This window comes from Phyllostomus hastatus, unplaced genomic scaffold, assembly GCF_019186645.2.
Source record: "Phyllostomus hastatus isolate PE091 unplaced genomic scaffold, TTU_PhHast_1.1 phas_contig_283, whole genome shotgun sequence".
Classification (NCBI taxonomy): domain Eukaryota; kingdom Metazoa; phylum Chordata; class Mammalia; order Chiroptera; family Phyllostomidae; genus Phyllostomus; species Phyllostomus hastatus.
Window position 1 is genome coordinate 5,141,033 of NW_025333833.1, and position 13,400 is coordinate 5,154,432.

The following is a 13,400-nucleotide window of genomic DNA, read 5'->3' on the forward strand; positions in this document are numbered from 1 at the left end:
CCAGCATGTGTCAGTATCCGGGCCATGGGAGGAGCTTCTTAAACAACTTTTGATGGGAAGGATTGCTTCCTGCTTGGAATCTGAACTGTAAATAGATTTTGCATTGTGCAATGTAGTGACACTTTGCATTTGGACACACCAGACATCGCCCTAGAAACCGGACTGAATGGGCATTGCTGTGAGATTGCATCTTGCCCAGTATCACATAGATCACCAGAGAACAAGGTACGTCACCTATGTATTTCCACCTAGTTGAAATAAGAGGGTCTTGATATTCCTGAGACTGGGAGCTTCCCCAAATCTCCTGGATTTCCCTGGGCAGCGTGGCAGAGGGGCCTGGAGGAGGTCTCTCTCCTAACTGTCCTCGCTGGTCTCCTTATCGGACAAGCTCCGGTGTCAGCATGGGACGGTCAGCCCATCCACTGTACTCCCACCCGCAGCTGTGGCAAGTGCTCGCACAGGAATCGAAGAGACTGTTTCCGCGCTGGGTTTCCATTGCTAGCACTGACCTGACACCCTTCGGTTTGGATGGTCTAGAGTTGTCGGTTTGGGCGCGGGGAATGTCAATGAGTGCAGAGAGGTTTGGGCTTTTCTCTACACAGCAATGCCAAAATACAGCAAAAGGACATTTTTGTTGTTGTTGTTGTTGTTGTAGTTCATTTAGTAAACATTTTTGAATGCCTTCTATGTACCAAGTTCGGCGTCAGGAACGGGAATACGGAGGGTCAGTCTATATCTTCAAATTCGGTGTTGCTTTTTTGTTTGGTTTGGTTTGGTTATCGCAGGTGGCTTGGGAAAGAGACAGCTATACGGGGCAAGACAGGGAGAAGTGTGGCGAAGGGGAGTTTTATAAGAAAGCAATGTCCCGGCTGAGATACAGGTCTGAGGAGAGACCAGCCAGATGAAAACACATTCCGACCCCCCGTTCTCCTAAGCTAATGAGTTACTGTTCAGTAAAGCCATCGCTGTACAATAGGTATGTGTTACCTATTGACCATTTGCTGAACAGCAGGGTATAGAAACATGTGCCGCAGACAGTATAATGCATAAGAGACATTTAATATGTGTGTGCGGTTTCGGGCACTTTACTTGGCCGTGGAGGAATCAGGAGGAGTAAGACAGAGTCTCTGGCCTCAAGGAATCCATTATCTAGAAATTGCCGATTCTTCTCCGTTTGCTCCTTCCAAACTCGCATTGAAAATCTGTTTCAACTTCAAGATAACTTTCACTTATCTTTTTTATATGATTTTATGTGACTTCCCCAGAGTTACCAGTTAATTCCACTCAAGAGAGAATGGGCAAAGCGCCTAGAGTAGCTCAGACTAAGGGACTTGCCTATCCAGTCAGATGACTCTGGCTGTGCACGCCAGAGGGAGAACATTCCAGCTGCAAAGGAGAAATCTGCTGCGGGGCTGCCAGTGGGACAACATGCTGAATCACGGCGAGCCGTGTGGAATGCTGCTGGATGGGGCGGGCCAGCGCCGGGAACAGGAAGTTTCCATTTGCTAATAAAAAAAGCAATCCTGGGAAGTTAACCATGCATATTATGCTAAGATAAAGCCTACATATTTCAAATTTTTCATCACCCAACAAGCCCAAAGGAAATCTCTTTGGCTGAAAGCGAAGGTGATTTTTCCTCTGCGCACATACACGGCCTCTTCTGCCCTGCATCCCGCGGATCTCCAGATCACGTCATGAATCGCCTTGCCACTGAGCACTGGTTTTGAATGGGAACCATAAAAAAAGGAGATAAAAAAATGACAGAGTACAAACTAGGAAACACATAAGGCTGAAAAGCCTGCTCTTTTCCAGGCACCGCGTTTCAAGTTTCAACTTCTGCACGCATTAGGAGGTTTATGTCATCTTCACACCAGCATTATAAATATGCCCTGTTAGTCCCACGGGACACAAGAGAAACCGCCTGAGACTCTTGATGAACCGCCACTACTGCTCTAAGTAATTAAGTACTTACGCAGAAAGTACTGCAGCGCTGCTTCTGGTCCCAGACGGCAACACAGAAGGCTCTGCACTCACCGCCTCCCAGGGACACATTAAAGCTGCACACGAAGCAATACCCTCTGCAAGAAATCCCGGACCAGCCGAGCAGCTTCTACCCACTGAGAGAATAAGAAAAAAAACTCATGCTAAACTGGTAGGAAAAGAATAAAGGAAACAGAAAACAACCAGAACAAATGAACAAGATAGCACTAGTAAAAGTCCACATTTAAAACTAATTACCTTCAATGTAAAATAACTGAATTCTCCAATCAAAACAGACTGGCTGGATGGATTGAAAAACAAGAGCCGTCTGTACACTGCCTGCAAGAGACTCACCGCCGCTTTGAAGGCACACACGGACTGACAGTGAAGGAACGGAAAAAGATGTTTCGTGCAAATGGAAGCCAAAATGAAGCAGGGTGGCTGCACCTCTGTCACACAAAAGAGGATGTCTGGGGGTGTCCAACCATGGCCCACAGGCCGCATGCGGCCCAGGGTAGCTCTGAATGTGGCCCAACACAAAATTGTAAATTTACTTAAAACCTGATGAGATTTTTGGGGTTTTTTTTTTTTAGTGTTTGTATATTTAATGTGCGGCCCAAGACAACTCTTTCCACCAGTCTGGCCCAGAGACCCCAAAAGGTTGGTCACCCCTGCAAGTTAAGCCAAACACTATAATAAGGCCAAAGGAAGTCTCTTTGCAGATGACATGATAGAAAACCCTAAAAATTCGATTAAAAAAAACTGTTAGAATATATTAATTCAGTAAAGTTGCCGGATACAAAATGAATATACAAAAATCAGTAGTGTCTCTATACACTAACAATGAACTATCAGAAAGATAAATTAAGAAAACAATGCCATTTATAATTGCATCAAAAGAATAATATATTTAGGAAGAAAGTTAATCAAGATGAGCGACATGTACATTGAAAACTATAAGACATTGATGAAATAAATTGAAGAAGACACAAATAAACGGAAAAAAAATCCCAAAATATCCCATGCTCATGGATTGGAAGTATTTATATTGCTAAAATGTTCATACTACTCAAAGCAATCTATGGATTCAATAATCTCTATTAAAATTCTAATGGCACTTTTCACAGAAATTAAGAAATTCTGAAATTTGTATAGAACCACAAAAGGCCCCAAATAGCCAAAGCAATCTTAAGAAAGAGGAACTAAGGTAGAGGATTCACACTTTCTGATTTCAAGCTATATTATAAAGATACGGTAATAAAAACAGCATGTTACTGGCATAAAAACACACATAGATCAATGAAACAGAATAGAGTGCCCAGAAATAAACTCATGCAGCCAATTAATACACAACAAAGGAATCAAGGACACACGGTGGGGAAAGGACCATCTCTTTAATAAATGGTGCTGGGAAAACTATGAAACCGGGCTTCTCTTTTATATCATACCCAAAAATTGACTTCAAATGGATTAAACAAAATGAACATGAGACCTGAAACCACAAAACTCCCGGAAGAAAACATAAGCCGTTAACATCAGCTTTGGCAGTGACTTTTTGGACTTGACACCAAAGCAACTGCAGCAAACACAAAAATAAACAAGGAAGGCTGCACACAGCCGGCACCCATATGTCTGCCGGCCTGGCCTCTTATCGGAAGGCTCTGGACAATCTGCTTCTAGTTCCAATGGGGCGGGTGGCCGCATTCACTTCCCCTCCATCTTCACCAGCAGTGGGTCAGACCTTGCTCACGTGTCAAATCTCTCTGACTTCCACTTGGGTGGTATTTATCCAGCTCCAAACACGGAAAGTTCTGTGATTCAAGGACCTTTATGATTACATTGGACCGTCTGGATAATACATGATAACCTCCCTATTTTAGGGTGCATACCTGAATGACATCTGTGAAGTCCCTCTGGCCATAAGGTAACATACTCGCAGGTTGTGGAGATTAGTGTGCGGGCAGCTTGCGGTGGGCCTTTGCTGCCTGCTGACATCAGGGAGTCCTTTGGAGAGGCTGCTGTGCCTCCCTCCTCTCTCAGTGGGCTGTTTCCAGGGATTCCGCCAATGATTTTAGAGAGTGAGGAAAGGGGTGCAGAGAGAGAAAAGGACGAAGGGAGGAAGGGAGGGAAGGAAGGAGGGAAGGATAGAGGGGAGAGAGGGAGAGGGAGAAATATTGATTAGCTGCCTCCCGTACGTGCCCCAACTGGGGACTGAACTCACAACGCTTTTGGTCAAGGGAATGACACTTGGCCGAGTCTTTTGGGGCAGATAGCCACTCCCTGCCTGTTACCCCCTCTGCAGCATGGCCTAGGCTCATGTGAAATCAACGTCGTATGTGCCCCAGTCTGCAGAAATGGGAGGCAGAAGCGGGACTTGAAGAGGAGCCTTGACCTCTCACACACTGAGAGCTCCATGAGAAGGCTCTTCTAGTATTGTCCTCTGCGGCCAGCGCCCCTTTCCCCACTTCCAGCTGCTGTGTCTCCAGGAAAAGGGAGGCGGCACTGACACCTGGTGATATGCCTTCTTTGTGAAACCTGCAATGGGACAGGGAGTTGTTGAACGTAGGACACAGCATCTACTTGTGTGTTCTTGGTTGTGAGCTGTCTCTATGGTAATCCCTGCATTAGTAACCCCGGGGTAAGGCGTTTGAAGGCTAAGAAGATTGATATATTTTTTATATATACAAATTTAGAATCATACTTTTCATAGCATTTTATAATTTGCCTTACACTTATAACAGCATTCCTGGCATTGTCCTTAAATCATCCACGAAATAATATTCAATGAATACATGGTATCCATCCAGAAGAGACATAGCTTATTGTTGAAATTTTTTTAAAAATATTGAGGAACAGAGCCCTGGCCAGGTGGCTCAGTTGGTTGGAGTGTCATCCTGTTCACCAAAAAAGTTACCAGTTCGATCCCCAGTTGGGTTGTGTATGGGAGGCAACTGATCAATGTTTCTCTCTCTTTCTCCACCCTCCCCAGCCTCCTCGCTCTCTGAAATCAATGAAAAAACCCACCCTCGGGTGAGGATTAAAAAAAATGAATAAATATATTAAGGAACATAAAGAGTAGCCTATGATACGGTGCTTTCACATGCGTATTTCTTCCTCTCTTTGGTGCTAAGCAGTGTAAAAAATCCCACAGAAAGTGCTCTGGTGGGCCCTACCCACTAGAAACGTTATTAAGGGCGGCAGCCTAGGTCCCCAGGCTTCTTACCCAAGCTCAAAACGTGGACATCATGGTCAGTCAAGTGCGAGATGAGGCTCCTTTAGAAGAGATGTCTGAGCTCTAACCAGTGTCCCTTCTGATATACTACAAGTCTCTCCAGCTGAGGGACAGACTCCCTAAGGCTCCCTGCCAGTCCTGCTGCCCAAAGGGTCGACATGGAGAGTTGAAGTTCTTCTTTTGTGTTTTTGAGAAGCCTGCTCAGCATGCTTCGTCTTCTGGTTTCCCGCTCACAGGAAGTTCTTACCCCAAAATAGACAAATGAGAGTGCTCGCTAATGGCAGCAATCGGTTTTCTAGTAGTACCGATGTCAGAGAGGCCAGTATTAAACAAGAAGTGCTTTTTAGTTTTTTCTCTTCTTAACCTTGTGCTGCCCAGCTCTTGCTAGCTTCCAGACTTCAACCCGGAACCGGGTCCTGCAGGAGCCATTTCCTGGGCTGTTTTCTTCCTTCAGAGCCTCTTGCGTTTGCTCCCAAACCTCCTCATGTTTATCCATAATATCACTGCCCCACACCTTCCCTCAGTACAACCATGTGCTTACTTATACATCTTCTCCACTGGGGTGCAGGCCTCTAGCGGTGGTATTTTTATCTCTTCACACCCAAAGCCTACCTAAGGCCTGGTTCACAGATGATAGTCAATGAGCATGATGAGTGGATGGATGGTTGGATGGATGGATGGATGGATGGATGGCTTTACTGACATTACGCCATCACAGAGTGGCAGCCAGGCCAGATGCAGCCCCTAAAGCTTGAGTTTGTACGTACCAGGTTTATGCCATTCTACCACCACTGATCAGGATCAGCTAACAGCAGGGCCACTGTATGCTGAGTTTTTGGCTTCACACATATCTTTGTGGGTTTTCCCCCTGAGCATCACAGCACCGATAACAGTATGTTTTACTGTACAGCCAAGACTGGCTGCTCTAGTGGCTGGTCCTAGGGCTCCAGCCTCTCCTCTGTGAGATTCTGGCTGCTGATGGCTTTGAGGTGACATCGAGGAGAAAACCAGTGTTTGTGTCCATCGTGTTACCTCAAAACTGTCATATAAACAGTGTGACTCGCATGGGTCTTGTCCAAACTGGAGGCCCAGTAGCACCCTGACTATGAGTTATAATTACCAGGATCTTATTAGACACCCTGTATGTAATGAGTGATTTCTCTGTGAGTCCTTCTCCTGATGTGTATCAACACATACTGTAATGCAAACCTTGCCACCAAACCACATCCTTAATAAAAAAAACACAGTGAGTAGATTCTTAACAAGAGGAATGTCAGTAATCAGCTCGTCTAAAATGGACTAAGAGGCTGGCACGCTTCTCAGGCAGCTCTTGAGTTTGCTGGCAGCCTGTGATAACAGTATTGCTCACTGCTTCCTTTCCCTTGCCTTGCCGTATTGTACACATCTCCCTAGTGCTACGTATGCATCTGTGCTACACTGCCAGCCTCTGAGGGGCCGGAACTGTGTTTGTCTCTATCCCCACACTGCCTCACACGGTGTGGGTGTTCAGTAAATGTGTATGGGAAGAGTGAGTGAATGAGTAAGTGAAACAATATATATTAACCCTCTTGGAGTCAAATGTTACGCACAATGGGAATTCTCTCTGCAACTAAGAATAAGCTGGCCCATCCCCTTTCACACATCTGTCCTCTATTTCTTAATGGCCAGAATCATGCACAGAGGGGGGCTGCTGGCTAAGGTGATGAGTAAGTGCATCCTCTGGCCTTGGATCCGAGCAAAATTAACTGTCTCTACTGTAGTCAGACCCAACATCTTGACCTCCTAAGGACCACTTCTTTGCTTGTTTCTTTTTTAAAAAATATTTTGTATTGATGTTCGAATACAGTTGTCTCCATTTTCCCACCACCACTTTCCCCCGCCCCACCCATCCTCACCTCCCACCCTCAATCCTAACCCCCTTTGGCTTTGTCCATGGCTCCTTTATACATGTTCATTGATGACCCTTCCCCTTCTTTCCCACATTATTTCCCTCCCCCTTCCCCTCTGGTCACTGTCAGTTTGTTCTTAATTTCAGTGTCTCTGGTTATATTTTGCTTGCTTGTTTGTTTTGTTAATTAGGCTCCATTTATAGGTGAAATGATATGGTATTAGTCTTTCACCGCCTGGCTTACTTCACTCAGCATAATGCTCTCCAGCTCCATCCATGCTGTTGCGAAGGGTAGGAGCTCCTTCTTTCTTTCTGCTGCGTAGTATTCCATCGTGTAAACGTACCACAGTTTATTGATCCACTCATTTACTGATGAGCACCTAGGCTGCTTCCAGCACTTGGTTCATTTCTTTCAATTCTGACTGATAAGGTATGTAAAGATGAGTTAATACATTAAGATTGAAATAAGAAACATGAAAACATAATACTGCCCAAGGAGAAATTTCTAAAGCCCTAAAGACATAGAATGGGATGCCAAAGGAAGTTCAGAAAATCAAGGGTAAGTGGAATTTACAGGCTGAAGAAGGGAATTCTGGCCTTCTGTTAGCCACACAAGCGTCCCTGGAAGCAGCAGCAGTAAACAAAAGCTGACACATTGTGCTGGAATTGTTTTGATGAGCAGATTTCTGTCCATTTACACAAATACGATTTCATCAGCCCTTTTTCCAAACCCTCTTTGGTGACTATCTTTCAAGTTTCAGTTTTTTGAAACCCACAGTGATTAAGCTTTGGAGCCTCTCTGCTCGGCTGGGCTTTCCCCATTGCCACATTCAACATGGCTCCCACCTCCATCCATCCACAGTCTTTCAAATCCAGTCATCCCTCCTCAGCCATTACCTCGCTTGGGATTCTGACAGAGGCTGTTATTTTTCTGAATCTGTAGATCTCTTTCAATAGTATTGACATCTAAACAATATGAAAGCTTCCAGTTAGTGAACATGGGAGGTCTTTCCATTTCTTGGTGTGTGAGATCACCCCACAGAGCCATTGGGCAGGAATGCCCCCACGGAGGCTAAAATTCATGCAAAAAATCTCAAAGGAATGCAAGTAGCTAAAACAATCTTGGCAAAGAAAAACAAAGCTGGAGGCCTCACATTTCTTCAAACTGTGACTTCAAAACCTACTATAAAGCTATAGTCATCAAAACGCTACAGTACTGCCATAAAGATAGACATATAGACCAATGGAATAGCATAAAGAGTCTATAAATAAACCCTCACATGTATATTCAAATAATCTTTGATAAGGTTGCCACGGCCTCATGATGAATAAAGAATAATCTCTTTAATCAATGGTGTTAAGAAAATTGAATATCCACATGCAAAAGAATAAAGTTGGATCCTTACCTAACACCACATACAAAAAATAACTCAAATGTACCTAAAGCTAAAAGCTAAATTATAAAACTCTGGGAAGAAAACATAGGACAAAAGTTCAGGGCATTGAATTTAGCAATTATCTCTTGGGTGTGGCACCAAAGGTACAGGCTGCAAAAGAAAAAAATGGACAAATTGGAATTAAATTTTTTTAATGTGCATTCAGAACACTACCAACAGAGTGAAAAGGTAAACCTACAGAATGGGGAAAATGTATACATTATATATCTGACATGGCATTAATATCTAGAATATGAGAACTACTGCAAATCAACAACAAAAAATCAAAGCCAGTTCATAAATGAGTAAAGGACTTGAATAGTCATTTTTCTAGGGAAGATATACAGATGGCAAATGGACACATGTAAAAATGCTCAGCATCACTAACCATTATGGAATGCGAGTCTAAACCACAGTGAGATACCATCTCACGCCCACTACAAATGGCTACTAGTTTTTTAAAAAACACAGAAAATAACAAGTGTTGATAAGGATGTGGGGAGGTTGGAACTCTTAGGCACTATTGGCAGTATAGCCACTATGAAAAACAGTATGACAATTCCTCAAAAAAAACCCTTAAAAGTAGAATTACCACATGATCTAGAAATTCCACTTCTGGATATATACCTAAAAACAATTGAAAGCAACTTTTTTTGTACATATTTGTATGGCCATGCTCACAGCATTGTTATTCATAATAACTGCAACTTGAAATAGCTAAAAACACTTTCTCAAACTTCAGCTGTTCAAACTACATGGTATTTTTTTCACAAACCTACTTCCGTATTCCAGGACGTGGTATTGGTTACATTACCCATCAAATGACTCAGCCTGACACCTTGAAGTCCACTTGAATCCTCCTTTCTCTCCCTCAGCCCTCGGACCTGATGTGTCTAGGAGAACGTAGGTCCTCTCTACTCTATATTTCAGCTCGCTGCTGTTGTCCCTGTTCCAGGACATCAAAGACGCCTGCGACTGTCTGTGTGTATGTCCCTCTGTCCCATGCCACAGCGAGCACCCGGAGGGCAGGACTCTGTCATAATGAACTTTATATTCCCAGCACTCACGATGGCCCCTCAGTGCTTATGTCTTAGCCGATTGATTGGAAGAGCCAGGAGAAGAAGGGTGCCTTGTAGGAATAAAGATCTGTGTCCGCATCGCAGGCTTCATTGACTTTCTCGGTATCGGCAGTTTCTGTTTAGCCAGCAAAGTTTCTCCACTGACCAATCACAGATGCTGAAGAGTGGCCCTTTGACGGAGAGGGACTGGTTTCCAGTCAAAGGTGCACCACTGCTCCCTGGGTACCATTTCCACATCACAGGCACGCAGTCAGTGTGGAAGAAAGGAAGGGAAAGGAGTGCGGGAGAGAGGGATGGTGTTGTACACTCTGTCCCTGGAATGCACACCCTCCCCAGCCAGACTGGTTCAGGTGCCTAATTACCTTGTCGTTAAGGGAGAGTCCACCCCCCCCCCACCCCGTGCACCCTTCCAGCCTTTTATGGGATGTACTGCCGGGGGAATCTTCCTCTTGACTAACCCACATCCTTCCTGCTATGAATTTACCTCTTTTCTACCTTTTTGTTTTCTAAGGTTAATGCTAAATAGTTACTTTTCTAATCTACTCTCTCCTCCCATGTTCCAGGCTGTATGTGAGGTTCTTTACCCCAGTTAGTTAGCTAACCCTCACAACCATTCCTCAATGTGACCGCTGAGCGTATTCTCCAGATGGGAAAACCTACGTGTGCAGGCATCCGGTCAGCAAGTTGTGGCATCACAATCCAACCCCTCTGTCTCCAGAGATCATGCTCCTCTTTCGGAACAGCTGCCCTACACTCCTCCCCGTGCTTCCTCCACTGGGGACTGGCTCGCCGTCAGTCAGTCAGTCAACTAACTGACAGACACTTAGGAGGGACTTAGTGCATTCCAGGCACTGTTCCAAGTGCTTTGCAATACTAAATCATCGCGTCCTCATAACAATCTCAGCCTTGTCAGGTAGTACTACAGTTCACCCCTTACAGATGAGGAAACTGAGTCACGGAGACTTAGATTCTCATTTTACAGCTAAGAAATCTTAGCCTCGGAGAAATTAAGTCGTTTTCCCAAAGTCAGATTAATAGTTACTGGCAAGGCCAGATCTTTTATTTTCAGTTCCAAAGTCTCCATTTTTTTTGCATCAAAAAAATCCACTGGGGAACTAAATAATACTTGTGACTTGCCAATTAAGACATTAACAATAAAATAGAGATTATAATTTAAGATTAATTTTCCTGTTGGCTTTGAGTCCCTGACAACTGCTTTTAAAAACATGTTCCATGGCCAGAGCCAATCCTGATCTTGCCATTTGGAAATTGATTTCTTAAGTACGCTACAGATCAGAGGGGAGACAGTGGAAGAAGCCACATGAATTACTATCTTATTCTAGAAGAGAAATTCAGAAAGACACGCACAAGTTTTTAAGTGAAAACATCGGGACACCATCCATCGGTAATGGCTTCTTGGAGCAACATGTTGAACAGGTTTCTAAAACCATGCTGTGCTACAAATAAGTACAAGGAAAGTTCAATTTTCAAAGCATGCAGGAGACTGCAAAGAACTTTTGGGCTTCCCGCAGGCCTTCTCCCCAGGGCCTTTCAGTTCTAGCTGCAAAGACATACTTGGTCCTCCCAGGCAGCCCCTGCCCGTGGACAGATTTAAACCCAGCAGAATAAAACTGGAGATGGTCCATCATAAAGAAAGTAAATTCACTTATCTCCAGTTCCCACTGCAGGCCACAGTGCAGACTCTCATTTAAATGTCACAGATAACTTGATAAAAGAAGCAGTCCTCGGTCCGTCTTTCACTGGAAGCTAAGGCACACGGAGGTCAAGAGTGGCTTCACGCAAGCAGCAGGAGGCAGAACCAAGCTTGGAAGCGGTTCGCCTGTGGAGGAAGGCCGTCGGGAGGAAGGCCGCCCGGGCTCCAGCACTGGAGCCGTCGGGACGCCAAGCGGAAAGGACAGGCGTCATCAGGTAAAGGACCCACTAGCTTACGGTACTGCCACCGCATCTTGGGCTCTGGAATCTCTGACGGCTATGGCAAAGGGAAAGCAAATGTGGAAAGTGGTTTCATTTTCTGTTTGTCTTTTTTTTTTTAAGGCCACCAACTCATCTGTGGAAAAAAGAAAAGTGTTTCCAAGAACTGTGAATCTCTGCGAGTGATGTGTAGGTAGTCGCTGATAGTATCTTCTCCATGGTTTTACACACAGGAGCGGAGCAGGCTGTGCACATGCATCGGATGACCCTGCACAGAGGCAGAGGAACGCCGGATAAAACGTCAGACGGAGGGCATCCCGAGGAAGCTGATAATAGGTGGACCCAGGCGAGTTTAATCTTGGGGGGGAGGGGGATGAAAAAAAACAACCACACAAATGAAAAAGTGGGAGAATGGGATGCTCTTCATCTTCTTACATCGGAGAACAATGAGTTAAGTAAACAAACATGTTCTAGGGATCATTTCTAACTTTTATCCAAGATTGGGTCTCAAAGAGCACCTGAAAGCGCATGGATGATATCCTCGTGGAGCCAGCCTTCAAGCTAATTCCATCTTGTTCAGCAGCTCCCATCCTCTGGAGTAGGGGTCCCCAGCGCCCCGCCCCGCCCCACCGCTGCCCCTGCCCCGCGAAGCCAGCCTGAGCTCCGCCTCCCATCTTCTCCCCGCCCCTTGCACTGAGGGCCAGAGCCTGAAGCTCAACTGAGCTCGGAGCTCTGCCTCCTGCTTGTGCCACCTGCACTGCAGCCCCTACCCCCACCGCCGCCAGCCTCTTCCATCTTCCGCAAAACCGGCCCTTGGTGCAAAAAAAAGTCGGGGACCACTGCTCTGAAGGACGGAACCAGCTGGGATGTATTTTCTCTTGTGGGGAGAGTACATGTGGCTGCCAAAGCCACAGATGTTCTAGTTGGCAGTAAGTGTTTTGCGGACCAAGATGTGTTTGAATGGAACAAAAAAAAAAGGCAATTTCCAATTACTCACAAGCCTGAGCAAATAAATTTCACACTAATTAAAGGAAGTGAAAGTGTTTCTATTCCTGTTTTTAACTACAAGAAGTCTCTTCCCAACTTATGTTTTCTTTCTGTGGGGTTGGCTAGATACCCAACCTCTGGAACAGTGACAAGACTTTTAGAAGTCAACTGATTCTGAATGCACCTTAGTCCCCCCAGAAACCGCCCTGTGGACTACAAGGTCCAGCAATCGTGAACCCCTAGTTGCAGCTTGAGCACATTAAAGAACACCAGCCACTCTGTGAGCAGGCCACTCAGAGAGATCTATGCCTTTCAACACACAGCAGTGCCTGTTTCCTGTATGTATTAATGAGTAATAAATTATTCAAGTGTTTCATTGCTTTAGGGAGTAAGAGGTTCGCCTGTGCAGCCTAGGAGGCAGTAAAAGAGAAAGGAGAAAAGTCTCCCCTTTCTAAAGCATATTGCATTTCCCATGTAATGAGAGGGCATACCAAGAAATTAATCGCTGCCATATTTATCTGTACAGAGGACTCCGTTTCAGATTTTCTAACGTTTTTATTAAGATGTCCCTCACAAAGGAAAACAACGTCTGTTCTATGAAAGGAGCGTGGACTCACAATATTTGGGGAGGGAGGGAGGAAGGGCTGCGTGCTGTCGGTCAAGAAGTCTTTGCTAAGCACAAAGTTCACGCCCCACGATGGCCCGAGAAGCGCACAGTGAGGTCAGGGAAGGGTAAGTCACAGGAGAGCCCTTTCCAGAACATGTCTCCCAGCTCTCATGCGGCTGACCGTTCCGTGCCTCCTTAAACACTTTATCTTTGTTTCTCTGTCCTGCTTTCCAGCTCTTCATGTCATCTTCAGTCTTCA

The 13,400-nt window shown here is 45.1% G+C and overlaps 1 long non-coding RNA gene across 1 annotated transcript; it reads left to right on the forward strand.

Moving 5' to 3' along the window:
• The first annotated feature begins 139 nt into the window (after positions 1–139).
• LOC123818539 lies at positions 140–12,581 on the forward strand. The gene is made up of 2 exons (XR_006785640.1): positions 140–225; positions 11,781–12,581. It is a non-coding gene; the product is annotated as an uncharacterized LOC123818539 (long non-coding RNA).
• Positions 12,582–13,400: the final 819 nt, after the last annotated feature.